Here is a 26,153-nt window from a genome sequence, read left to right on the forward strand (position 1 = left end):
TTAACAAGGGCTGAAGAAATGATTGGCTCTGCTACAAACCCCGTTCAGAACCAAAGGCAACAGGAGAGCTTGTGAGTTCACCCCCAAGTCACCGTCATCGCCAGAGTCTCTCTGACCTTGAGCACCCCCAGGATCTTGGCTTTTCTCTTGACACCCGGTCTTTTCCTTCATGTACGCTACTTCAGGGAGCAAGAATTGGCTTCTTTCTTGCCGCCCTTTGCTTGCAGGTCTGGGATCTAACTCTGCCCACCGCTTCTGGTCCCTGACCCTCCTCTGTGTCAACTCTTTTCTAGCCTAATGTCTAACTCCCTGTCTTGGTTTTCTGCCTATATACTGGGACACCCTCACCTTCCTGGTGGTTATGACCTTTTAGGCTGTTAGAAATTCTGCAGCCCAAAGGTCCACCCAGGTGGCAGTCTAAATCACCTTACAAAATCCTAAGCAGGAGGCAGAAGGAACCTTATTCTCCAAACACAGAAAGCCAGTGGAAGACCCCTAACTGCACTACAACGATTATGCTCACCAAAAGTCAGAAACCTCTCCCTTCCAATATGATCATAGGACCTGCTAAACGACACCAACCACCTCTTTTCCCAGTTCTCTTGGTGGAGGGGGGCAGCACCTTGCAAATGAGTGCCCTAGCTCGTCCGTTTCAGAATCCCTTCGAACAGAAAACCCTGAGGTTCACAGAGGTTCCCAATCTTCCAGAAAGCAGATGAGTTGACTAGACACAACGCCCAGTTAGTGCAAGCTGGAGAAAGATCTTCAAGGGTTGCTAAATGTTGCCCAGCTGACACCTTCACAGGAAGTATAATCTAGGAATTCCCCGACGATTTAGAGCAGATGTTTTTGTGTGGTGATGATGGTGAGGGGTGTGGGGAGGATGGAGAAAAGAGAGAAGTAAGGCAGAGTTCAGCAACTGTCCCCCTGAGACCTTGGACAGACAGTTAACCCTTAAGGACGTATTCTTGTATAATTCTTTTTTTTTTTTTTTTTGACGTTAATTTATTTTTGAGACAGAGAGAGACAGAGCATGAATGGGGGAGGGTCAGAGAGAGGGAGACACAGAATCTGAAACAGGCTCCAGGCTCTGAGCAGTCAGCGCAGAGCCCGACGCGGGGCTCGAACTCACGGACCGCGAGATCATGACCTGAGACAAAGTCGGCCGCTTAGCCGACTGAGCCACCCAGGCGCCCCAATCTTGTATAATTCTTATACCTTGCTGATATGTGGCTTTAGTTTATAGGCACCTCCGGACCTAATTAAGTTTCCAAGTCTCACACCTACCCACCTATCTAGCAACTATATTAGTTTCGTAGGGTTGACAAGACCAAGTGCTCTAAACTTAAAATCTTAAAATTTTAGGGGCGCCTGGCTGGCTCAGTCGGTTAAGCAGCCAACTCTAGATTTTGGCTCAAGTCATGATCTCACAGTTCGTGAGATCGAGCCCCGCAGCAGGCTCTGCACTGACAGTGCTGAGCCTGCTTGGGATTCTCTTTCTCCCTCTCTCTCTCTATCTGCCCCTCCCATGCTCTCTCTCTCTGTCTCTTAAAATAACTAAATAAACTTTAAAAAAAATCTTAAAATGTTAAAACAAATTTTTTGTCTCACAATCTGGAAGCTGGAAGTCTGAAGTGAGGTGCAGGCAGGGTCGTTTCCTTCTGAGGGAGGTCTGTGAGGGAGAATCTTCCCTAGCTTCTGGTGGTTTGCTGGAAAACTTTGGCATTTCTTGGCTTGTACATGTGACACCCTAACATCTGCCTTCATCACCACATGGTGTTCTCCCTGTGTGAGTCTCTGTGTCCAAATTTCCCCCTTTTATAAGGCCATTGGTCATACCGGATTACGACCTACCCTAATGACCTCGTTTTAACTTGATGACCTCTGTAAACACCCTAATTCCAAATAAGATCACATTGTGAGATACTGGGGGTTAAGATGTCAACATATCTTTTTGGGGCGGCCACAATTCAACCCATAACATTAACCTAGTGCTGGCAGCCACCATTTCTGAATTGTAATCACTCATTCATTCAGTACGTATTTAAAAAAATTTTTTTTAATGTTTATTTTTGAGAGAGAGAGAGAGACAGAGACATGCAGACCATGAGCAGGGGAGGGGCAGAGAAAGAGGGAGACACAGTCTGAAGCAGGCTCCAGGCTCTGAGCTGTCAGCACAGAGCCCCATGTGGGACTCGAACTCATGAACCACAAGATCATTTCAGTACGTGTTTAGTAAGCGCCTCCACTTCTCAGGGACTATTCTAATTAATTTTTTTTTCAACGTTTATTTATTTTTGGGACAGAGAGAGACAGAGCATGAATGGGCGAGGGGCAGAGAGAGAGGGAGACACAGAATCGGAAACAGGCTCCAGGCTCTGAGTCATCAGCCCAGAGCCCGACGCGGGGCTCGAACTCCCGGACCGCGAGATCGTGACCTGGCTGAAGTCGGACGCTTAACCGACTGCGCCACCCAGGCGCCCCTCTCAGGGACTATTCTAGTTAATTGTGCTTCTTCACTACATGAGACAATTATTTCTTCCCTCTTAGTTTTTAGATTCTAGCAGAAGGGGATAGACAATAAAAAAGCAAATGACGTGATGTGTTAAAAGGTGGTAAGGGCTGTAGAAAAAACTGGAGGGAAAAGAACAGAATAAAGGGAAAAGGTAAGGTGCTTTTAACTTTCAGTGGAGCGGACAGAGAAGGACTCTTTGAGAAGATGGCAACCACAAAAGATGGGGGGCACGGGGTAAGGGAGTTTGTTATGTGGATCTTGTAGGCGAGAGTGTTCCGGGCAGAGGGAACAGCCAGTGCAAAAGCCTACGGCAGAAGCGCCTCTGACATATTCCAGAAACAGTAAAGATGCCAGTAGAGCTAGAATCGGGTGAGCGATGTGAGCAAGGGGAAGAGTAGAAGAAAGGAAGCAAGAAGGATGCGTGGGAGGTCAGATTGTGTAGACGGTTGAAGGCCGCTGAGGGACTCTGGCTTACACTCTAAGGGAAATGGGACGCCATTGAAGGATTTTGAGCAGAGGTGAAATGTAATCTGTTTCTATTATCAAACAATCGCTCCTTCTGCTCTGCTGGGAATAGACTCTTGCCTGTGGTGGTGGCAGCGCGGCCAAGCGAATATAGAAGTAGCAAGACCAGTTAGAAGATTATTGCGAGACGCCTGGTCAGAGATGAGAGTGGCTTGGATGAGGGTGGTAGCAGAAGTGATGAGAAAGGACTGGATTCCTTTTTTTTTTTTTTTTTAAGTTTATTTATTTTGAGATCGAAAGAGAGGGGTGGGGGAGGGGCAGAGAGAGAAGGAGAGACAGAATCCCAGTCTCCACACTGTCAGCGCAGAGCCCACGGCAGGACTGAAACTCACGACCACGAGATCATGACCTGAGCCAAAGCCAAGAGTCGGAATCTTAACCGGCTGAGCCACCCGGGTGTCCCGGGGCTGAATTCTATCTCTGTTTGGAAGCCAGAATCCATAGGTTCCTTGGTGAATCAGGTGTGAAAGAGGAGTGTCAAAAAGGACCCCCAGCTTTGGGCGCCTGGGTGGCGCAGTCGGTTAAGCCGCCAACTTCAGCCAGGTCACGATCTCGCGGTCCGTGAGTTCGAGCCCCGCGTCAGGCTCTGAGCTGATGGCTCAGAGCCTGGAGCCTGTTTCCGATTCTGTGTCCCCCTCTCTCTCTGCCCCTCCCCCGTTCATGCTCTGTCTCTCTCTGTCCCAAAAATAAATAAATGTTGAAAAACAAACAAACAAAAAAGGACCCCCAGCTTTTAAGGGGCCCTCTATCCCAGAGTCTAAGGCCCTCTACCACCCTTTGTTCCCTCTTCTCCTTGGCTGGGACATGGATCCAATGAGGAGCTATCTCGTACCACGTGGATAAGGGAAACATGTTTTTTTCATAAGCTAGAAGAAGCTTGGGCCGTCAGATGACCTCAAGGAGCAGAGAGGCCCTACCTCTTCGGACTTCCTTTCTCTACGTGACTAAGTGAGAAAATATTTGCCCCGCTATTGTTTTGGGCTCCTGGTAAAGCAGCGGGGCCTGTATCCTAACTAACTTAGCTCCTCTAGACCTTGCCTTGAAGCACTGGGCTGGAGACCTAGCAGTGCCCACCTCCCGTGAAGGGAGGCTGTAAGAAACGCTCAAGGAAGGAGCTACTCTTTTTTTTTTTTTCCAACGTTTATTTATTTTGGGACAGAGAGAGACAGAGCATGAACGGGGGAGGGGCAGAGAGAGAGGGAGACACAGAATCGGAAACAGGCTCCCCGCTCTGAGCCATCAGCCCAGAGCCTGACGCGGGGCTCGAACTCACGGACCGCGAGATCGTGACCTGGCTGAAGTCGGACGCTTAACCGACTGCGCCACCCAGGCGCCCCGGAAGGAGCTACTCTTAGCAATGGTCATGGCTCCTGGAAACGTACTGGCAGAGAGAAAGCGGGGAATCTTCCCTTAGGGACAGCAGAAAGAGGAAGAAGCTGCCTTTGTAAGGGGGGAGTCTCTCTTACCCAAAGCAGCATTTCCATTCCTCTTAAAAGAATTTTTTTAACATTTATTTATTATTGAGAAACAGAGAGAGACAGACCGTGAGCAGGGGAGGGGCAGAGAGAGAGGGAGACACAGAATCCGAAGCAGGCTCGAGGCTCTGAGCTGTCAGCACAGAGCCCACCGCGGGTATCGAACTCACAAACCGCGAGATCAGGACCTGAGCCGATGTCGGACGCTTAACTGACTGAGCCACCCAGGCGCCCCTCCATTCCTCTTTAGATGAGAAATGTACTTTCTGATTTGCCATAGTCACCACCATTTCCAAATCACTCATTTATGATACTTTCAAGAATACTGTCAGCACTTGAATTTGTAATCTTTGCTTAACACTGTGCCCTGTATCTAGAAAGAAATAAAATGATTGCAAAATAAAACTGTACACATACAAGACAGAGTACAAATAAAGTATGGATAATGCAATCTCAAAATTACACCTGCAATCTCGGGGCACCTGGGTGGCTCAGTCGGTCAAGCATCTGACTTCGGCTGGGGTCGTGATCTCGCGGTTTATGAGTTTGAGCCCCACGTGGGGCTCTGTGCTGACAGCTCAGAGCCTGGAACCTGCTTCGGATTCTGTGTCCCCCTATCTCTCTGCCCCACCCCTTCTCGTGCTCCGTCTCTCTCTGTCTCTCAACAATAAATAAATGTTTAAAAAAAATGTTTTTTTAAAAAACAAAGAGCAAAAAGAGAGACAAAAAGAAAGCATGAAAAGATGTGCCCTCAATCTAATCATGTGGGTACACACGTACACATGCACACACACACACATAACACACATGTTTTTTGAGAAGTGATGGAAGGCTGGCAATCAGACTCAGTGGTGAAAGTGGAGAAACATCTGGGCAATAGAAATGAGCCTTGCTGGGCAGTAACCAGAAATGGAGATGAATAGCAAGCGAATTAAGTCTTTGAACCCGGGCTTAAAGGAAACCCTGTCATTTATTACATAGGCAGAGGCAAACAGTCTTGGCTGGCAGTGACTTTCCACTGAGACCTCATATAGCTTTCTCAATTTGGAAATGCTTGGAACAGCACAATAAGAATGTCAAGATGAGACGTTCAGACTTGCCTGAAAAGAGGAAATAGCTACTGTATTTGTCTTAAACCATATGTGCTGCTGAAAGGCAAATAAATAACTGTGCCTGAGATAAAGACTAACAGATATACGTGACCGTAAAAGCTTTTGAGTAGCCACTTAACTAGGTGCCAGGCTACGCGGTGGGTGTGCGTATATGCAGATCCATCAAGTCTGTTAGAAATGGGTGATAAATGCTCGGTGTGGAGCAAAGGTCGGAGGACTACCCCTGAGGTTTGTGGTTTGGTTTGCAAACAGTATGAAGAGCGATGTTTACCGCAGGGATTCGGATTCTGAGAGGACCCAAGTTGTCACATTCCTGGGTTACATTTACCCAGATTCTCAAGTGGCCAATGTCTGGTCCTGGAGCAGAGAACTGTATTTTCAATTAAATAAATTGGTCTCTGATCAATTCCGATTTAATAGATAGTAAAGTCTGAACTCTTTTCTGAACAAAGAGATTTCACTGCAAGAATCCTGGCAGAAAAGTGTGGTGATAAATAGTCTGTAAAACCCAGATGATTTGGGGGAAGGACATCTGGTAGAAATGTGTATCATTAAACTTTTAAATGTGGCTTTAAACTTTTAAACTTTTAACTGTGGCTTGGCGATAGAGGGAAACATTTTGTGTATCTACCTTGACAAAACACAAGGATTCCTTCTGGCAGAACATTTGGCGAATGCAAGGGGGTTTAATTTAGTTCCACAATGATGAGTTAGATGGATTTTTATGGACCACTGCAAAAATGTACACCTAACAGAATCTTAAGAGAATTTAGTCTCTAAACTCCTTTGAACAGAGAGAAGGATATGGTGTTGTTGATCTTTGTCTATGTGGATTGCCCGTGGAGGGTTCCCTAAAAGCCTGGTAAAAAAGAATTGAAGAGCTGAATGTGTCTCCTTTGAAAACCTTGAGGGAACATGTATTTTGCTTCTGAATGAATGACAGAAATGAGTGGAACAGATCAATGGACACGACAGAGAAACTCTGGTGAAAACCACAGATCGGTGACCCAGCAAAACTTTATTTTTCAAGGGCTGTCTTCTTAGGGAAGAGAGATTTTTTTGAAAAGCATATGTGTATGTGTGTGTCAGTGGGCGGGGGAGGGAGGGGAGCTGGGGGGAGTTATTTGGGAGCATTGCTCAGTATTTTCCACTAGCTATCAAATGTAAACTCTATACCACACCCCAGATTATAACCAAGATGTCTGACACCAGTAGAGTATTTTGCTACCCTTTGGATGAACAGTCTCTGCTTGGAAGATGTTGAAGTATGGCAAAGTTTTTTAAAGGCACCTGTTGATTGTTTAAGGGAAGCCAGGGAAGTTTAAATGGAAATTAAAGGCTGGGCGTGAGACTGATGGCTCCTGCTGTTTGGGAGGTGGTAGAATAGTGATTGCCACAGAGCTTCTCCCATCCCAAGCCCTGGCATGACACACACCTTAATAGAGAAGCATCTTGCCTATCTGTCGTTCCTATGTCGTTTACTACTACTTAATGTCAGACACGAAGATAAATAACGATCGTCCTTGGCATACTAGGAGGCTGGGAGTATTTTGGTTCGGCTCAAAGAAGGGGAGTGTTTTGGTAACGAAGGCCTTTGAATGTCGTGCTTAAGTATTTGGATTTCATTCCATCGCCAGTTGGGAACGAATAAAAATGCGTGTAGCTGGGAGTGACATCGCCAAAGCTTTGTTTTTGTAAGGATCATCCGGCAGCAGTTTGGGAGAATGTTGCCACGATTGAAGACAAAGAGGGAAGGGCCTTAGGCATGAGAGTGAGAATAAAGATGAGGGAGACATCGTTTGAGAGACGTTCACTTCGGAAATTAATAGAAGCTTTCAGGAAGCCTCGCTAAACTGCGTTTAACCTTCGCAATAACTTTTTTATTCAGCTGGCATTAAGGTCAACCTCAGATAGAAGAGCCAACTAATTTTAGGCATGCAGATGTTTTATTCACTTTTAAAGGCAGTGGGGTTGGGAGAGAGTTCTTCCTTTATGGGGAAAAAAAACCACAAGTGAATTGAGTGGAAATGAAATGATACCTATTTCGTTCTGTCGGGATCAGGGTCTTTTCATAAAAGGCACTTGCCGGCTGACTGGAAGTGTAACCCCCACGCTTCACTTGGACAGTTGACGAAGACGAAGCACATATTTGAAAAGTCAATGCCTACTTACGTTTCCGGTGTTTTAATGCTCCACCCAGAAGTTAATATCCAGATATGTGCAATCCGTATGGCCCTGTTGGACTGCTGGGAGAAAACAGAGAATGGTTAACCTTGGGTCAGGGAGAAACTTTTAGGCTTAATTTCTTTGCAAGACTTTCAGCTAATTAACACACAGATATAATTTAAATATCCAGCAATAGGGGCACCTGGGCGGCTCAGTCGGTTGAGCATCCGACTCTTGATTTCGACCCAGGTCAGCATCCCAGAGTCACGGGACTGAGTCCCACGTTGGGCGCGGGGCATAGTGCCTGCTTGAGATTCTCTCTCTCTGCCCCGGCCCCGCTTACTCTTGTGCTCTCTCTCTCTCGCAAAGAAGTTAATAAAGAAATAAATATCCAGCAATAAAGTGGTCTCTGGGCTCTGGAATCAGAATGCCTGTTGTCAGATCCCAGTCCCATCTCTTCCTAGCTGTGGTATCTTAGACAAATCAGCGATTCCCTCAAAACCTCAGTTTCCTCATTTGACAAATGGGCATAGTAATAGCACGAACTCATAGGGTTGCTGTGATAATCACAAAAGGAAATCCTGAAAAGGTGGTTTGGCTCAGTACCTGGCACATTAAGCGTGTTCAGTAATTGTAGCTATGGATTATCACCAGTTCAGGACTAACCAGAGCGGGAAACTGGCTGGCTCCTGTGAGAAGGGCATTCGACTCCTGGGGCACCTGGGTGGCTCAGTCGGTTGAGTGTCCGACTTTGGCTCAGGTCATGACCTTGAGGTTCGTGGGTTTGAGCCCCGCATCGGGCTCTCTACTGTCAGCGCAGAGCCTGTTTCGGACCCTCTGTCCCCCTTTCTCTCTGCCCCTCCCCTGCTTGCCCGCTCTATCTCCCTCAAAAATAAACAAACATTTAAAAATAGAAGAGCATTCGACTCTTGATCTCGGGGTCCTGAGTTGGAGCCCCATGTTGAGTGCAGAGATCACTTAAATAAATAAAACCTTTAAAAAATATAAATAAATAAACAGACACTCGTTTTGTTTTGTGGGCTTCTTATTTTTCAAAATATTGAATCTGTATGGAGTTCACACATTGTTAGATGCCTGTTTTCTGAAGGTGTTTGAGTTGGGGGCTGCCATTATTATCCCCAAATCTGGCCAAGAGTGGTGAAAAAATAGAATACCATAGAGCATTATAGTCTTCTTACTTCTCTCGTTTATAAAGCTACTTATTTACCTCTGAATAAAGATATAGTCTAGGTCTTTTACAGTTTTCTTTCTTTCTTTTTTTAATGTGAGCTCAAACTCATGACCCTGAGATCAAGAGTTGTGATCAAGACGTACATGCCCTACCAACTGAGCCAGCCAGGTACCCCAACATAGTCTAGGTCTTTATCTCACTTTTTTCCAAATTTTATTCAGAGTCTGGGAGAATCACCATCATCAATAATGTAATGTTTCAAAGCCTTAGTCACAGCAAAGGGAATTCCTCAAATCAGTATTTCTTTGAAAAGGGATTTTTCAAGTAATTTTTTAGCAGAAGGAATATGGGTACTGAATTTGAAAACCTTGGGGCGCCTGGGTGGCTCGGTCGGTTAAGCGGCCAACTTCTGCTCAGGTCATGATCTCGCGGTCCATGAGTTCGAGCCCCGCGTCGGGCTCTGTGCTGACAGCTCAGAGCCTGGAGCCTGTTTCAGATTTTGTGTCTCCCTCTCTCTGACCCTCCCCCATTCATGCTCTGTCTCCCTCTGTCTCAAAAATAAATAAACGTTAAAAAAAAAAATAAAAATAAAAAAAGAAAACCTTGATGGCACAGGACTTGTGTAACCATATTTTTGTAGAGCATATGACTAGACCACTACTGGAGATCCAAGTTTTCCCAGTTTGGGGATATTTTCATTCATATAAACAATCAACACCAAAGCTTTAATCCTTTTTTAGTGTCTCCTGGCAGTGTTATGTCTCCTGAAGAATGGATTTTAGAGCACCTCACAGAGTACATAACTTTTCATAAATAGATACCACCCATGGCTTAAATTCAGAAAAGTTTGGGCCACGCAGTGGAAGTCTGCAGCTACCATACCTGTTTGCTATTCTATTTCATCATTACTTGGCACTAAAGACGTTTTGCTTCTCCATCACATATTGTCAATGACATTTACAGAATAGGGGCAATACTGGGTTTAGGGTGGAGACTGAATGGGCAGCCATTGGATTCTTATTTTAATTTATATTAAGATATTTCCTTTGTGAAGGAAAGAGAAGGCTATTCTCCTGCAGGAGAAGGAACAAAAGTCAAGGGACTTGTAGAATAGACCGAAGTTGCAGCCATTTCACAAAACAATACTGTTTATCATTCAGAGAGGTAGTAAGTGAACTTGGTCGAGGAGGTGGAAGAGAAACTGGTTTTGGTTGCAACAGTAATGTTTTTTTCGACACAACGGCAAAAATGTGCGGGGTGGTGGGAAGGGCAACGGTGCTAGAACTTCCTCCCATTCATGGAAGATTATGCCTTACAATATATATTTATATAATGCCTGACAATAGCTTTGCCTCCCCACCCCCACCCCCCCAAACTGGGAGGACTTAGGAGGGAGTGTGGGATGAAGTGTAGTCGTGGAAGATAAAATAAAGCCTAAGTTGAAAGTCTTTCCAGTCGGTCATTACCAAACAGTTGGGTGCCAGAATCATTATTTTGATGGTTTGGAGCCATTCGTCATGAACATTTAAAATTATTTCATGCTAATAACTGCAAAGCTGGCAACCTCAGCTCTCCACTTTGTCATGGTCAATCTGTATCAGGAGTAGTTTGTTGAGGTCGGCAAAACAGATTCTGAAAAGACCACCGGAGGGTGAAAGCAGTGTAAAAGGAAGGACCTAGGAGACCAAGGGCACTTCAAAAGTTACATCTTTGCTGGAATGGCTGAAGGAAACCAGTGAGAAGGGAAAACTGAAGGAGTCGGATAGCTGTCTTCACATACTTTAAGATGAGGAAAAAGTAAGACATTACTGTGTTTCTCATGTTGGAGCTAGGACAAAAAAATGTTGGCATAACAGCCAAGAAAATTTGGCTTCGTAGAAGCAAGAATTTATAGCCGTTCAAAACAGAGAATGTTAAAAAATCTACCAAACAGCAAATGGAGCAAACAGATACGTCGCATTGGGTGGGCACTAAGGGGGCTCAGCACAGGCAGGCTGCTGGTTGGGGATGTTCCAGAAGGCACGGATGCACGCACAAAGAAGGGGTCTTTAACACCATTCTTTATTTAAAAAAAAATTTTTTTTTTGACGTTTATTTATTTTTGAAGGAGAGAGAGACAGAGTGTGAGGGGAGAGGGGCGGAGAGAGAGGGAGACAGAATCTGAAGCAGGCTCCAGGCTCTGAGCTGTCAGCACAGAGCCCGACGCGGGGCTCGAACCCGTAAACCACGAGATCATGACCTGAGCCGAAGTCAGACATTCAACCGACTGAGCCACCCAGGCACCCCTTTTTTTTAGGTTTTCAAATGTTTCTTTATTTATTGAGACAGAGAGGGCACAAGCAGGGGAGGGGCAGAGAGAGACGGAGACACAGAATCCAAAGCAGGCTCCAGGCTCTGAGCTGTTAGCACAGAGCCCAACATGGGGCTCAAACTCACGAGCTGTGAGATCATGACCCGAGCCGAAATCTGACACTCAACCGACTGAGCCACCCAGGCGCCCTACAGTCTGTTTCTTATTAAAACAAATGAGAGCCATTTACCTCAATACACTACTGTGGATAGTTTGTGATCTATCTCTGAACATCTGGATCTCACTCTATAAATTAATTCAGGGACTCCTTTGCAACTTACAATTACAATAATACTTTACAACTATCCCACTTATGGGAATGTTTCCTTATCGTTTGTCCCCGTTGGTCCACCCAAAAGTTCAGATTGCACGGCACAGGGCCAAGATTAGGGTGAGGCAAGTGAGGCGGGGTCAGACAAGTGTAGGGCCAGATCCTGACTTCACTTAAAATTTTGGTATTTTGTTCAGCAGATTTTTTTTTTTTTTGCATTCATTTTGATTAATGCAGTTTTTGGTACTTTGTACAATTTTGCATCAGTTGACTCCTCTGGTGCTGGCCCTGCCATTTAAGTCCACAGGTACTAAGTAGCCTGGTGTGTTGAAAGAGCACTGGAACTAAGGAGACACCAAGTCTTAGTTCTCTGTGTCTCTAGATGCAGGACTTTGGATGAGTCCCCTTCCCATTTGGGATCCCAGGCATCTCATCTAATTTTATTTTAAAAAATTTTTTAAGTTTATTTAATCATTTGTGAGAAAAAGAGAGAGAGAGAGTGCTCAAGGGGTGCAGAGAGAGAGAGAGAGAGAGGAAGAGAGAATCCCAAGCAGGCTCTGCACTGGCAGCACAGAGCCTGGCGTGGGGCTCAAACCCATAAATGGCAGGATCACGACCTGAGCTGAAACCAGGAGTCAGACGCTCAACTGACTGAGCCACCCAGGCGCCCCGGTGACATTTAATTGTAGACTTTTAGGAGAAGCTAAAAGATGGCAGGACAGTGTATTCTAGGTCTTTTACTACTCCAAGTAGCACCAAATCTCGTGCTTTGCACAGAGGGGCATTCGAAAAGTGTCTTCTAATAAATGTGGGGGTTTTTTTGTTGCACACTGAAACAAAATTATAGACCCAAGTTCCAAAACGAAAAGTCCACACAAATTAAAAACATTCTGCAAATAAAAATCAAGCCTCCCCAAACAAGAATATTATCCGTCCTTCATTCTTCCCATAAAAAAAAAAAAAAAAAGAATTTGAAATCATTGCTCTTTGATTTATTTAATTATGGCAAATTCTTATTGCTTCTTTTTTTTATTTTTCTGGGAAATATTCTATTCAAATATTTCAGGTCTTTAGTGAAGCAGACTTGTGTAATCATCCAGCCCTCAGGGATTTCTTTCCATCTAAAGATACTAGTACCACCCTAATGAGTCAGATTTTATAAAATGTAACATCTGTGAGAAAAAAATTATAAACATGCAACCGTACCCAAAACAGCTGGAGAGCTGCAGGAGAAATAGAATCTCCACTTCCTAACTAGTTCTTCCTGCCTAAGTTTGCATAGCTAGAAGGTAAGGAGAGAAAGCATTTATATTTTCTCCTTTTCTTTCCTTGACTAAGAAAGAAAGAGAAAAAGAAAAGAAGGAAGGAAGGAGGAAGGAGGGAGAGAAGGAAGGAAGGAGAAAAGGAAGAGAGGGTAGAAGGAAGGAATAAGGGAGGAAGGAAGGAAGCAATAGATTGCAGTTCAGTGGTAAAACTTATGACTGTATTTTGAGAGCTTTCCCTTGTTCTTGGCTCATTTTATAATTGGCATCTTTTCCGTTTACTTAACGCTCTAGAGCGGTAGAAAAGAGAGAGGAAAGAACCACTTCTGAGGCCTCTTAACTACATTATTTTGTAAATTGGTCCCGGACCCAGTAACTATACAGTAAAAGAATTTGCATTTATTTAGTATCTTTCTTTCATATTTGATAGGACTCATGCTGACCCAGAAACAGAGGTGTAGTACTTGAGGAAAAGAAATGGGGTCTTGTGAAGGTCATTAAGCATGGTGGCTCATGAGAAAGAATGGACGTACGTATGTATCCACCGTTCCTACTGCTCAGTACTTTGGATAACTCAAAAGCCAAGGGTTTCACTGGTACTCAAATCAGCACCTATCCAAGTAACATAATGTATCTTCATTGAAATATAACACAAGCAGTTAATCTCCTGGCAAGGAACTTGGAAGGAACTCAGTAACAAAACACTTGATATAATACTAATAAAAAAAATTTTAAATTCTACTTTTAGAACAGGTTCCTGTATCTCTTCTGTTCATCACAGATTTTCTCTAACAAGACAAAGTCAGACAAACCATTTTAAGCCTAAAGTCCAACTATCAAAAATTATTAAAAGCAGAAAAGGCACGGCAATTTTAAATTCATCTTTTTTTTCCTAATTTAATCCTAGTTAACATATAGTGTAATTATGGTTTCAGGAGGAGAATTTGGTGATTCATCACTTACATATAACACCCAGTGCTCATCTTAACAGGTGCCCTCCTTAATGCCCATCACCCATTTAGCTCCTCCCCCTACCCATCCCCCACTCACCCCCTTCCCCTTCCCAACACCCTTCCAGCAACCCTCAATTTGTTCTCTGTATCTGAGTCTCTTATGGTTTGCCTTCCTCTCTGTTTTCATCTTATTTTTTCTTCCCTTCCCCTATGTTCATCTGTTGCGTTTCTTAAATTCCACATATGAGTGAAATCATTCGGTATTTGTCTTTCTCTGACTGCTACATTTATCTTCAAAACCACCATGCAGAATCACATTAACAGTAATCATAGATAGCTTGAGTTGAAGACACTTTAGTTTTGTCTCCATTAAGATAATAAAATTTTGAAGGTTCTGAAAAGAGATATCCAGAATGGCCTTTCTATTACTTCTCAAAAATCAAATTCCACCGTACGCACCTGGAAAATGAGACCGTAAGGCAGTGTCCCGAATGTTCGTTAGAAATTATCTCTCTTCTCTCACTTCAGAATTCACTTGTTAAGCAACACCCACGTTGAACTTTATGTCAGTTACTGTACAAAGCAAATCATCTTCTCTGACAGGTTTTCCTAGCTGGTGATGTGCTTAGGTAGCAGTTATGGGCCCTGAAGTTTTTTCCTAAGATGGATCTGGTAAGCCTACATCAAAGAGATACAGAAAAATGGACTAATGGCTTTTGCAGGGCTTTTTTAAAAAATATACTTTTTTTAAAGTTTATTTTTATTTAATTTGAGAGAGAGATAGAGAGCAAGTGGGGGAGAGGCAGAAACAGGGAGAGAGAATCCCAAGCAGGCTCTGCGCTGACAGCCCAATGCAGGGCTTAAACTCACAAAACATGAGATCATGACCTGAGCCGAAGTCAATGGTCGGGCGCTTAGCCACCTGAGCCGCCCGGGTGCCTTCTTATCACCCAAGAGAAGGGAGTCGATGTAGCCCACCTGGGCAAGGTCCCACTCAACCACCTCCACTCACATTTCCACAGTGTGTGGCACTCGCCAAAGGCACGGAGACTAGTGTCCTGGGGCAACGGGTTCCAACATCTAGAGGTGCTAAATTTCTGCACCAACACAAGATTTCGCCTTGACCGTGAGCTCAATGTGAATCAAGAAAGGGATGTGACTGCTTAAAAAAAAAGAAAGAAAAAAGAAAGAAGAAAAACAAACAAACAAACAAACAAACAAAACCCTGTGAATTTGCCCTGGAGCTCTTTTAATAGAATTGAGGCAGTGTTTGTCCAACTCTGCTTGAACTGGTCAGGTTGCACCCGGGGTTGTTGTATTCTTTTCTGAGAATTACAGTTTAAGAGGAACGATGGTAAACTGGAGCATGTCCAGAAAAGAGAGAACAGGGTGGAGGGAAAGCTTAAAACTGTATCATGTTGAGGAACACTGAATGAATTGGTGGAAGCTATTTATTCTGGAAAAGAAAGAACAGGATAACCTTTTTTTAATTTATTTTTTTAGTAATCTCTGCACCCAACATGGGGCTCGAACTCATGACCCCGAGATCGAGAGTGGCATGCTCTTCTGACTGAGCCAGCCAAGCGCCCCTGGGTAGGATCACTTTTTCAAGCGGGTCAAGGTCTGGTATGCAGATGAGGGAAATTTATCTGACTGGAGAGCAAAACTAAGGACATGAGAGAAAAAGATATTTGAGCTCAACACAAGGCAAACTTTCTGAAGACTACAGTGGTTAAAAATTGGCATTTATTCATTTAAAAAATATTTCTCAAAAAAATTATTTTTTAATGTTTATTTTGATTTATTTTGAGTGAAAGAGAGAGAGGCAGAGAGAGAGGGAGAGAGGGCCCAAACAGGCTCCGTGCTGTCAGCGCAGAGCCCAACGCAGGGCTCGATCTCGCCAACTGTGAGATCCTGACCTGAGCCGAAGTCAAGAGTCAGACGCTTAATTAAACCGACTGAGCCACCCAGGCGCCCTTTATCAGAAAACATTTTTTAAAATGTTTATTGAGCATCTGCTATGTGTTCTGGGCCCTGAAGAAAGAGTAGTGACTGGTGGTGAACAGAACCCGTGGAGCTTTCATACTAGTACAGAACTGGGTCAGATGATGGCACATTCTCATAGTTGGAGATGTTTAATGAGGCAACCACAAATCGAGGGTTTTGTAGGAGGACACCAGGAACTCAGTGTGACTGGGCTTGATGATGTCTAAAGTACCGCCAACCCTGAAACTCTCTGTTTGGGTTACTCTGATGTTGTACCGGATACAGTTCGATGGCTCTCCTGGCCATTGGTCAGAATGTACAGTTCTGATTCTGTGGCTTAGCGGTAATTTCCCAATCAATGAATATATGCCGTGCTGCCTTCACTAAGTGTTCTTGGAGGGGTGGGGTGGCATGAAGGATAAAAGGAGAGGACAGTATAAAATTTCTCTCACGTGTAATGTACTGTGAAGGGAAACACTTTTCTTATTTCTCATTTTGACTCCCAAAGATGTGGCTGCCATGTCTATTTCTTTTCATCTGTTGCAACTTGCCATTTTTAAGTTGGGGAAATGGGAGTGCTCCCTTTACAAACCAATTTTCATTCTTTAATCTCTTTGGAAGAAGGTGAAGTAGGGGCACCCGGGGGGCTCAGTCAGTGAAGCGTAGGACTCTTGATTTCAGCTTAGGTCATGATCTCACGGTTTGCGGGACTGAGCCCTGCATCAGGGACTGTGCTGACAGTGTGGAGCCTGCTTGGGACTCTCTCTCTCTCTCTCTCTCTCTCTCTCTCTGCCCCTCTCCCACTCCCTCTCTCTCAAAATAAATGAATGAACATTAAAAAGAAAAAGAAAGAAAGACAGTGAAGTTAGTATGGCTAAAGATTACAGAATTGTAGTCTATTAAAGTGAAATGAGATGTCAGAGACAATTTAAATCTCCTTTTGTTTTATACATGAAAAAACGTAAAGTGGAGCACTTATAAATATCTGAATGCTGAGGAGGATGGGTCGAAATAAATACCTAAATACTAAAGACAGAAGCACTAATATTACTAGGATTTTAGGCAGAACATTTACTTTGGGCCAAGAAAGTTTTATAAAGAACCATGCAGGACTTCTAGAAATTACAAAGTTAATATTGAAATTTATGTTATTGGATGCATAAAATAATAGCATAGACCCAGCCAAAGGGAGACTGTAAACCTGAAGATATATCTGGGGGCGCCTGTGTGGCTCAGTCAGTTAAGCGTCTGACTCTTGATTTTGGCTCAGGTCATGACCTCATGGTTTCATGGGTTCGAGCCCCTTTCTCTGCCAGTGCAGAGCCTGCTTGGGACTCTCTCTCTCCCTCTGTCTCTGCCCCTCCCCTATTTGTGTTGTCTCTCCCTCAAAATAAATAAATAAAAAGGAAAAAAAAAGAAGATATATGTGAAGCAGGTACCTAAAATGTAGCACAGAGAGAAAATAAGATGGAAAATAGGGAAAAAGGCTAAAAAATAAAAGGCGAAGAGGAAAAAGCCCTAACATATTATGAAATCAATGTTGCAGAAGGGAATGAAGCCTTGCATTAACCGGGTGGTTAAAAGTAGGATCACTATCAAAGTCTAGGTTATTATATGTAGGTGTTTTGATCATCTAATAATAGGATTATAAATAATGGCCATAGTATTCCTGATCAGGACAAAGGACAACTGATTTGGGGATAATTCAATCTGGTGATTCTCAGAGGTACCAAATGTCTTCTGGAGAGGAGACGGATACATATTGTTCTGCCTTGATAGCATCCACAGACCCGTGTGTCTTCAATTGAGGAAGAAGGGTCATTTTTGAAAACAGGATCCCTGGGGCCTTCACCTAAATATAGAACAACTCCCTAAAAGAATAAAATCAGAAAGACAAAAACTCATTCTAGAAGGAAATCAGGACCATGATTCTAAGACCTTTCGTAAAATTATGAAATGCTTGTAAATTTCCCATATTGACCGTGTTTCTGTTATTTACTATTCTCTTCTAGTGATTAACAGTAAAAGATTGAAGATAAAACTAAATGTTTATGGAGCAAAGAGTATGGCAGTTGGAGAGATGTGCAACGTGAGAAGTGCGCAGAGTCAGCTATGGCGGGAGCAGAAGGTGTCTGAGTTGGTGGGGCCCCTCAAAGATAAGGAGAGAAAAGGAGCTGGTTCGAGCCTGGCTCTGAAGCTGAATAGCAGAAAAAGACCATGGAACTCTCCAACAATGTAGTCACTGCGGTCGACATAACTTTTTGTGCCTTAATACATTCGTTCAGTTGTGAAGTGACCCTGAAGGTAGAACCTTCTTAGGAAGGCTATTAGTAGCTCAAAAGCTTGGTGGAGTTATGTTGCTGGCAGTATGGTACTCTAGCTACTCTGGATATTTTTAAAGCACTTTTCACTACAAAACCTCTAAAAACACTAGATTAAACAGGGGCACCTAGTGGCTCAGTCAGTTAAGCATCCAACTTCAGCTCAGGTCATGATCTCACGGTTTGTGGGTTCGTGAGTTTGTGGGTTCGAGCCCAGCATCGGGCTCTGTGCTGACAAAGTTTTATTTATTTAAAGTTTATTTATTTATTTATTTTGAGGCACAGCGTGCACATGCAAGAGGGGGAGGAGCAGATAGAGAGACAGAGACAGAGAGACAGAGAGAGAATCCCAAGCAGACTCTGCACCATCAGTGCAGAGCCCGATGTGGGGCTCGAACTCAGGAACCGCGAGATCATGACCCGAGCTGAAATCAAGAGTTGGACGCTTAACCGACTGCGCCACCCAGGTGTCCCCAAAAATCATCTTTTTAAATGTATGGCTGAACTGGCAAGAAAGAAAGGAAAATTCTTAGTGGCCTGAACTGAAATGGAGGGATCAGGAATCCAGAGAGACGTCAAAGCTGTAGACTGTCCCATGGCTTATGCAACCTTTCCTTTGTTGTTACCACCATGCAAAGCTCAGAATATATAATGTAGGACCTGGAAATTTCCTTAAATGCCTGGAACCAATAAGTCTCCCGGGTTTTGGTGAGGGGCTCTGTCTGCATGTTGGGGGCACACTTTTCACCTCTGCTTTAGCCTCTATTTTCTGCTTGCAGAACCTTCAAGGTCATCCAGAGGTGAAAGCTTAGGGCCTTTTCCTGGCTTTCTTGGCCATGCACAGAACCCCGGGCATGAGCACAGCCTATACTTGCATGTGGCCTTCTGGATTCTCAGGTACACATCAGAGCTTTTCAAGGCCTCTCTGTATGTCTCATTCCTCAGTCTTTCTTTTAAAGCTTTTGGTTAGTCTAATGCTTTCCCTCCACTCGTGTCCATCACCTCAGGCAGCTGAAAAGCTAAGTAACTGCCTGTTATTATTTTTGACAAATGCTTCTGGGGAAAAAGCTTTTCACAGTAGGTGAGCTGACTTAGGTCAAATATAGATAGTCTTGCAAGTGAGTTTTTCCAAGAAGCCCCAGACAGGTCATAGAACAGTTCTCTGGGGATGAAGCTTTGAAGGATTTCCACAACTGCTTTCTGTTCCTTTCAGTTGCTGCCTGGCTGCTTGCTAGTCTTCATGGAGAACGAATGCAGGCTGCTGGTTTTCAAGACTATTGCAAAGCAGGATGAGACCAGGGCAAGTTAAAAATGCCACACAGCTCACTCCTTTTACTGTGATTGAGTAGTTTTGAATTTTGTTGTTTTTGTTTGTTTTTATGTATCTTTATTTAAAAAAATTTTTTAATTCATTTTTGCGAGACAGAGAGAGACAGAGCGCGAGTTGGGGAGGGGCAGAGAGAGAGGGAGACACAGAATCCGAAGCCGGCTCCAGGCTCCGAACTGTCAGCACAGAGCCCCCTATGCGGGGCTCGAACTCATGGAACTGTGAGATCGTGACCTGAGCCAAAGTCAAGACGCTTAACCCACTGAGCCACCTAGGTGGCCTTGTTTGTTTATTTCAATTTTTTTAATGTTTATTCATTTTTGAGAGAAAAAGAGAAAGAGACAGAGCGCAAGCTGGGGAGGGGCAGAGAGAGGGAGACACAGAATCCGAAGCAGGCTCCAGGCTCTGAGCTGTCAGCACAGAGCCTGACGCAGGGCTCAAACCCACGAACCGTGAGATCATGACCTGACCAAAATGGGTTGCCTAACCAACTGAGCCACCCAGGCACCCCACCCCTTGTTTGTTTTTGGGTTTTTTTTTTGTTGTTGTTGTTTTTATTATTTTTTAAATTTGCATCCAAATTAGCATATAGTGCAATAATTATTTTAGGAGTAGATTCCTTAATGCCCCTTACCCATTTAGCCTATCCCTCTTCCCACAATCCCTCCAGTAACCCTCAGTTTGTTCTCCATATTTCTGAGTCTCTTCTGTTTTGTCCCCCTCCTTGTTTTTATATTATTTTTGTTTTCCTTCCCTTATGTTCATCTGTTTTGTCTCTTAAAGTCCTCATATGAGTGAAGTCATATGATTGTTGTCTTTCTCTGCCTAATTTCTCCTAGCATAATACCCTCCAGTTCCATCCACATAGTTACAAATGGCAACCCCTTGTTTGTTTTTAATGAACACTCCCAGATTGTTGCAAGCTTTTGGGTAAATATCAGAGTTATGTAAAAGTTGAATGTGACCATTTTGCCAGTTTCTTGTTGCTTTCTGGAGGAGAGAACTTTCAGAGGTCCTTACTCTGCTATTTTTGCTCATGTCACCTGAATAAGGAGTTGGAATAGGCATATTTTGTGCATATGGGAACCACGTGCCTCAAATAGCATGGTGTTCTTTTAAAAATTAGGCTTATGGAATCTAAGAATAATAATGTAGCCCACTTACTAGTTAAGCTCCTATGGAAACACACATATTTTTCCACCACCTTCTTCTCCTCCCTAAACTTGCTTTAGTTGTAGAGACTATAAAAGTGAATGAATGAATAAATAAGTGAATCAATCAACCAGTCAATCAATCAAATTTGTGACTCCTCAGAGGGTCCAGTTCAGGGGCTTAAACACAATGAATATTCAAGGAATGATGCTGAATCAAAATATATAGGCTCAAAATAGGCAAAGTTGACCAAATCTGTATTATATTTTATCCTACACATAACAGTAGCAAGTCTGTAGCTTTATATTTATCTCATATGCACTTGTGGCTCCTATATTGAAGATTTCCCACTTCCTTTAATGTTTATGGGATATATCTTAGTTTGAGTGGAAAATGAGCACTATCATATAGTTTTAGCAGTGAATTCTTTCCATTAAAGACAGGGGAAAAAGGACAAAGGAGGGATGGAAGAAAGTAGGGAGGAGAAAGGAAGATACCCCTGTCCCTTTGTCATGGTGGTGGCCATTGACAAATTTTGAAAGTATTTGACTAATACCTAGCAGAGGTAATTCTTTTCCATCAGAAAACTTATAACTAGCTCAATTGAGGGACATTAGTTAAAGAAGCTTGTCTGGAAATAATCTGAAAAGATCCTTGTGTCTCATGTCTTCCTTAATTTGTTATAATGAATGAGTCATAATATTTTAAGAGGATTAGAGCTGCTTATAATGAGTGCTACATTTAAGGGACTAAAGAAGCTTTAGTAACAATATAATATAATGTGATTATGGTACAACATAATATGATGGGACAAGATAATATGATTCTTTCACTTCCTGTTTTCACTTGCAAATTACAAAAAAAAAAACAACCAACAAAGCAGCTTTTTCTTTCATTCTTTGTTAGAGAAGAAAATGTGAAGGTTAAATAGTATCTGGCTATGTATACTCACACACTCACACAAATACTGTGTTAACTCAATTTTAAATATGGGTAATAAATTTGGTGTAATAAATCATTTTATCTCTTTACTTCTCTAAGACTCTCCTTTATTAATAATGAATATAAAAGCAGGCCTTCAATGGCTTTCTAGCAAAGGTAGTGCATATCTTAAAAAATTACTTTACCTGTATTAATACTTAAAATCATCGAATTAAAAGCAAACTGTGTTATTTTCCTCAGTTCTTGTGACATTAAGTCACAAGACTCAAATTTGAAAAACACTGAAAAATAGGAAAGTTCTTCAAGACATCAGGCCTGGTCTGTTTAGTCTTTGTCAAGGAAAAACAAATAGAAAGATAGTTCCATGTTAAAAGAGAAAAGAGGGGCGTCTGGCTGGCTCAGTCAGTTAAGTGTCTGACTCTTGATTTGGGTCCAGGTCATGATCTCATGGTTTGTGAGTTTGAGCCCCGAGTTGGGCTCTACGCTGACAGTGCAGGGCCTGCTTGGGATTCTGTCTCTCACCCTCTCTCTGCGCCCCCCCCTACTCTCTCAAAATAAATAAATAAACTTTAAAGAAAATGGGGGAAAAAGATCGAAACAAAGTAATCTGTGACCATTGATGAAACATTTTTTTTTATGTTTATCTTTTTGGGTTTGTTTATTTATTTATTTTGAGAGAGAGAGAGAGAGCACAAGCAGTGGAGGGGCAGAGAGAGAGAAAATCCCAAGAAGGATCCCAAGCAGGCTCCAACTGTCGGTGCGGGACCTCACATGGGGCTCAGACCCACCAACGGTGAGATCATGACCTGAGCCGAAACCAAGAGTCAGATGCAGGTGTTCTTATCTTTTTTTTTTTTTTTTTTTTAATTGGGGTATACTTATGGCACAGTCTAGGTCCCCTTTCCAGGTAAAATGTTGCCCTAGCTCCTGGGGAGCCATCAAAAAACAACGTCCAAAAAAAAAAAAAAAAAAAAAAAAAGAAACAGCGTCCAATTAGCAGCCCTTCAGGGACTGCTGTTACTACACAGAGTTCCCTTCCCAGGGCCACGCCCTTCTAGAGTGGCTCACCTCCAGTGATGGCTGAAATGGAAGTAGGAAGCCCTGGCCATCATGCCCCAGTGGGGGATAATTCTTACGGGTCCATTTTAGCTTCCCAGGTCCACCTATGGAGACGGTCCTACTTTTGCAGCTCAATTTCTCCCCCTGCCCAGTTGTCTCCCCACCTTCTACACACAGGAATGGATCCTAAGGGCACAGCCTCATATCCGATCATTAAGCTGTCCCTGAGTCTTCTTTTAGAAGAACCCAAACTATGACACATGATAGACATCAGACAACTTCCAAATAAGGAACTTTTTTTTTTTTTATGTTCTGTTTTCTTCAAAAATGTCAGTGTCATCAAAGACAAAGAAAAGCTATGGAAATGTTCCAGATTAAAAGACTAAAGAGACATGGCAAGTAAATGTAACATCTGACGCTGACTGCATCCTATACTAGAAAAAAATAAAAGGCCCAAAAGAACATTATTGGATCAATTGACAGAACTGGAACATGGATTAGAGGTTGGCTGACAGTATTGCATCAACTTACATTTCCTCTAATTATTAAGTACGCAATGGTTATGTGGAAGAATGTCCTTGTTCTTAGGAAATAGACACTAAAATATATAGGTAGGGGCACCTGGATGGCTCAGTTAACTGTCTGACTTCGGCTCAGGTCATGATCTCGCAGTTCGTGAGTTCTAGCCCCACATAGGACAGCCCGCTTCAGATCCTCTGATTCCCTCTCCCTCTCTCTCTCTCTCAAAAACAAATAAACATTAAAATATATATATATATATGAGGAGAAGGGGGCATGAGTTGTGCAACTTCCTCTCAGGAAAACTACATGGACGCATACACAGAATACAAAAACAAATGGAGCAAAATTTTAACAATAGGTAAAAGGGATTTGAAAGAATTCTTTGCCTTCTTCTTGCAAGTTTTTTGCAAGCTTGAAACTATCTTCAAATAATACATTTAAAATACATAAATAATTATAGGTCAACCAGATACAGCAAAATGTTAGTCATCGATCTAGATTATAAGTATGTAATTGTTCTCTGCACATTCATTCCTTCAACTTCTCTGAATGTTTGAAATTTGTCATCATAAAAAATTGGAAAAATACACAGGCAAGGATATTTGTTATGGCTCAAGTATTTAAGGCTTGCAAGACTATACTTCTTGGAGCATGATGTACTGATTTCAGATAGGAGCCACAAATTGAATGGTTAATTTATCTATGATTAAATGAGAGAATACATATCAGCATGCCAATTAGACGCCCTTGTCTAAGGTAGCGCTCTTTAAAAATTTTTTGTCAGTGTTTATTTATTTTTGAGAGACAGAGAGAGACAGAGTGTGAGCAGGGGAGGGGCAGAGAGAGACACACACACAGAAGCTGAAACAGGCTCCCGGCCCTGAGCTGTCAGCACAGAGCCTGGCTCAGGGCTCAAACTCACGAGCCTTGAGATCATGACCTGAGTCGAAGCAGGCACTCAACCGACTGAGCCACCCAAGCACCCCTAAAGTAGCACTCTTTAAATCATTATTTACCTCCTCACTCAGGGAAACCCCATTAGATATACGGTGTAAGCTCTGAGTCCCAAAACTCTTTTTTTTCTTTTTTCAGTTTATTTATGTATTTTGAGAGAGACAGAGAGAGCACAAGTGGGGGAAGGACAGAGAGAGAGAGGGAGAGAGAGAGAGAGAGAGAGAATCCCAAGCAGGCCCCAAACGGTCAGCTCAGAACCTGATGCAGGGCTCAAGCCCACAAAACCATCAGATCAGGACCTGAGCTGAAGCCAAGGGTCAGACACTCAACTGACTGAGCCACCCAGGCACCCCAAAACTGTCTTTTTAAATTCTCCGCTATATCCTTAGTTGCAAGAACAATTCCCAGAACATGGAATAGGCCCAATAAATATCTGTGGAAAGAACGAGTGAGGAAGAGCTTAAATAAAGATGATTTTGGTATAGTTAAATAATTATACCTACTAACCATGAACTCCTGTCATTATGGTCAACATGAAATTTGGCTTTACTTGTTTGGCTTACTTTCTCTTTCTTATTACAGGTTGGGAGAATCAGAATTCTGGAATTGTTTCAGCAACCCAGTAGTTTATCTGGATAAAGCTGAGCCAGGGAAGCTTGAGGTAGTGCTGCTGGGCTCCAGGAGGGAGCAGCAGATCCTTCAGGAAGCAAGCCCGTTGGCAGATTAAGTGTATACAGTGGCCTTGAGGAACGAGGTGCAGCTGCTCCTGGGGGCCTCGGAGGGAAGGACTCACCACACAGGACAGAGCCGACTTGAATCCCGGAGAACTGATGCTCCACCACGCGTGGAGGAACGAAGTCAGCCAGCTACAGGAAGCCACGCGTCGGAGAAGATAGCTTAGTTCTTAAGCAAAGCATCGACACTCACTCAGTAAGGCCAGAAATAAATAAAGCTGCGGGAGACGGCTCAGCCAGGAGTCAGAATGCAGAAATCAGGACTGGAGCAAGACCCGAGAGGAGCCTAAACAGATGTGGAAATAGAGTGCAGTAGCCTGGCAATCAGTTTCGTCTTATTTGGATGTTTGCCCACGTGGAGCTGGGTGGAAGTGTTAACCACAAAACAACAGCCTTCCCATGATCAAGACCTCCCAGCAAACCACTGGGGCTTGCTGATGGTGCTGGTGGCTAACGGGGGCTCAGTCCCAACTGGCAAGTGTCACCCTGAGACATAAGCTGCTGTTGTTTGAGGGCACCCTTTACATTTTACTTGACTGTACTATCCTTAACATTTCTACTCCCAGCTCAGAGTTGAGGCAAATTGACCAGAGTATAACCAAGAGCCTTTTTAATTTTTCGCCTTTATCCCCCTGCCCAGTACCCTCCCACCTCATTTTCAAATCTAGAAAGCTGATTGCTCCTTAGGCAACTTTTATTTAAAATAATTTGTTGGGGCGCCTGGGTGGCTCAGTCGGTTAAGTGTCCGACTTCAGCTCAGGTCATGATCTCATGGTTCATGAGCTCGAGCTCCACATTGGGCTCTGTGCTGACAGCTCAGAGCCTGGACCCTGCTTCGGCTTCCGTGTCTCCCTCTCTCTCTCTCTGCCCCTTTCCGCTCATGCTCTCTCTCTCTGTCTCTCTCTCTTAAAAGTAAATAAACATTGGGGCGCCTGGGTGGCTCAGTCGGTCAAGCATCCGGCTTTGGCCCAGGTCATGATCCCGTATTTCATGGGTTCGATCCCCATGTCGGGCTCTGTGCTGACCAGTTCAGAGCCTGGAGACCTGCTTCAGATTCTGTGTCTCCCTCTCTCTCTGCCCCTCCCCCACTCTGTCTCTCTGTCTCCCCAAATAAACATTAAAAAAAAGTAAATAAACATTAAAATAATTAATAACAATAATTTGTTTAAAATTATAATTAAATATAAAATTATTTGTTTCAATTTTGTAATTAAATTTAAAATTATTATTTTATATTGAATAATAAAAACGTATCCTTTTAACTAACAGACCCAGCAGATATGTAAAGTGTTTCCAGGGTGACATCTTATCATACTGCTTAAAAAAAATACACAC

The 26,153-nt window shown here is 43.2% G+C and overlaps 1 protein-coding gene across 6 annotated transcripts in view; it reads right to left on the bottom strand.

Moving 5' to 3' along the window:
• CMKLR2 (chemerin chemokine-like receptor 2) overlaps nt 1-25,412 on the bottom strand; it is a 31,134-nt gene extending 5,722 nt beyond the window's left edge. For 2 of the 6 annotated variants that reach the window (XM_040475989.1, XM_040475996.1), the window contains exons 1-2: nt 14,281-14,498; nt 7,800-7,873 (exon numbers count right to left, since the gene is read on the bottom strand). The gene's annotated coding sequence lies outside the window, so the exon portion shown is untranslated. Of the gene's footprint in view, nt 1-116; nt 546-7,799; nt 7,874-14,280; nt 14,499-24,877 lie in introns of those variants that run through there. The other 4 variants (XM_040475991.1, XM_040475992.1, XM_040475990.1 and 1 more) reach the window with 4 other exon arrangements.
• Nucleotides 25,413-26,153: the final 741 nt, after the last annotated feature.

This window comes from Herpailurus yagouaroundi, unplaced genomic scaffold (assembly GCF_014898765.1).
Source record: "Herpailurus yagouaroundi ecotype Mexico unplaced genomic scaffold, PumYag 140, whole genome shotgun sequence".
In the NCBI taxonomy this organism is placed as follows: Eukaryota; Metazoa; Chordata; class Mammalia; order Carnivora; family Felidae; genus Herpailurus; species Herpailurus yagouaroundi.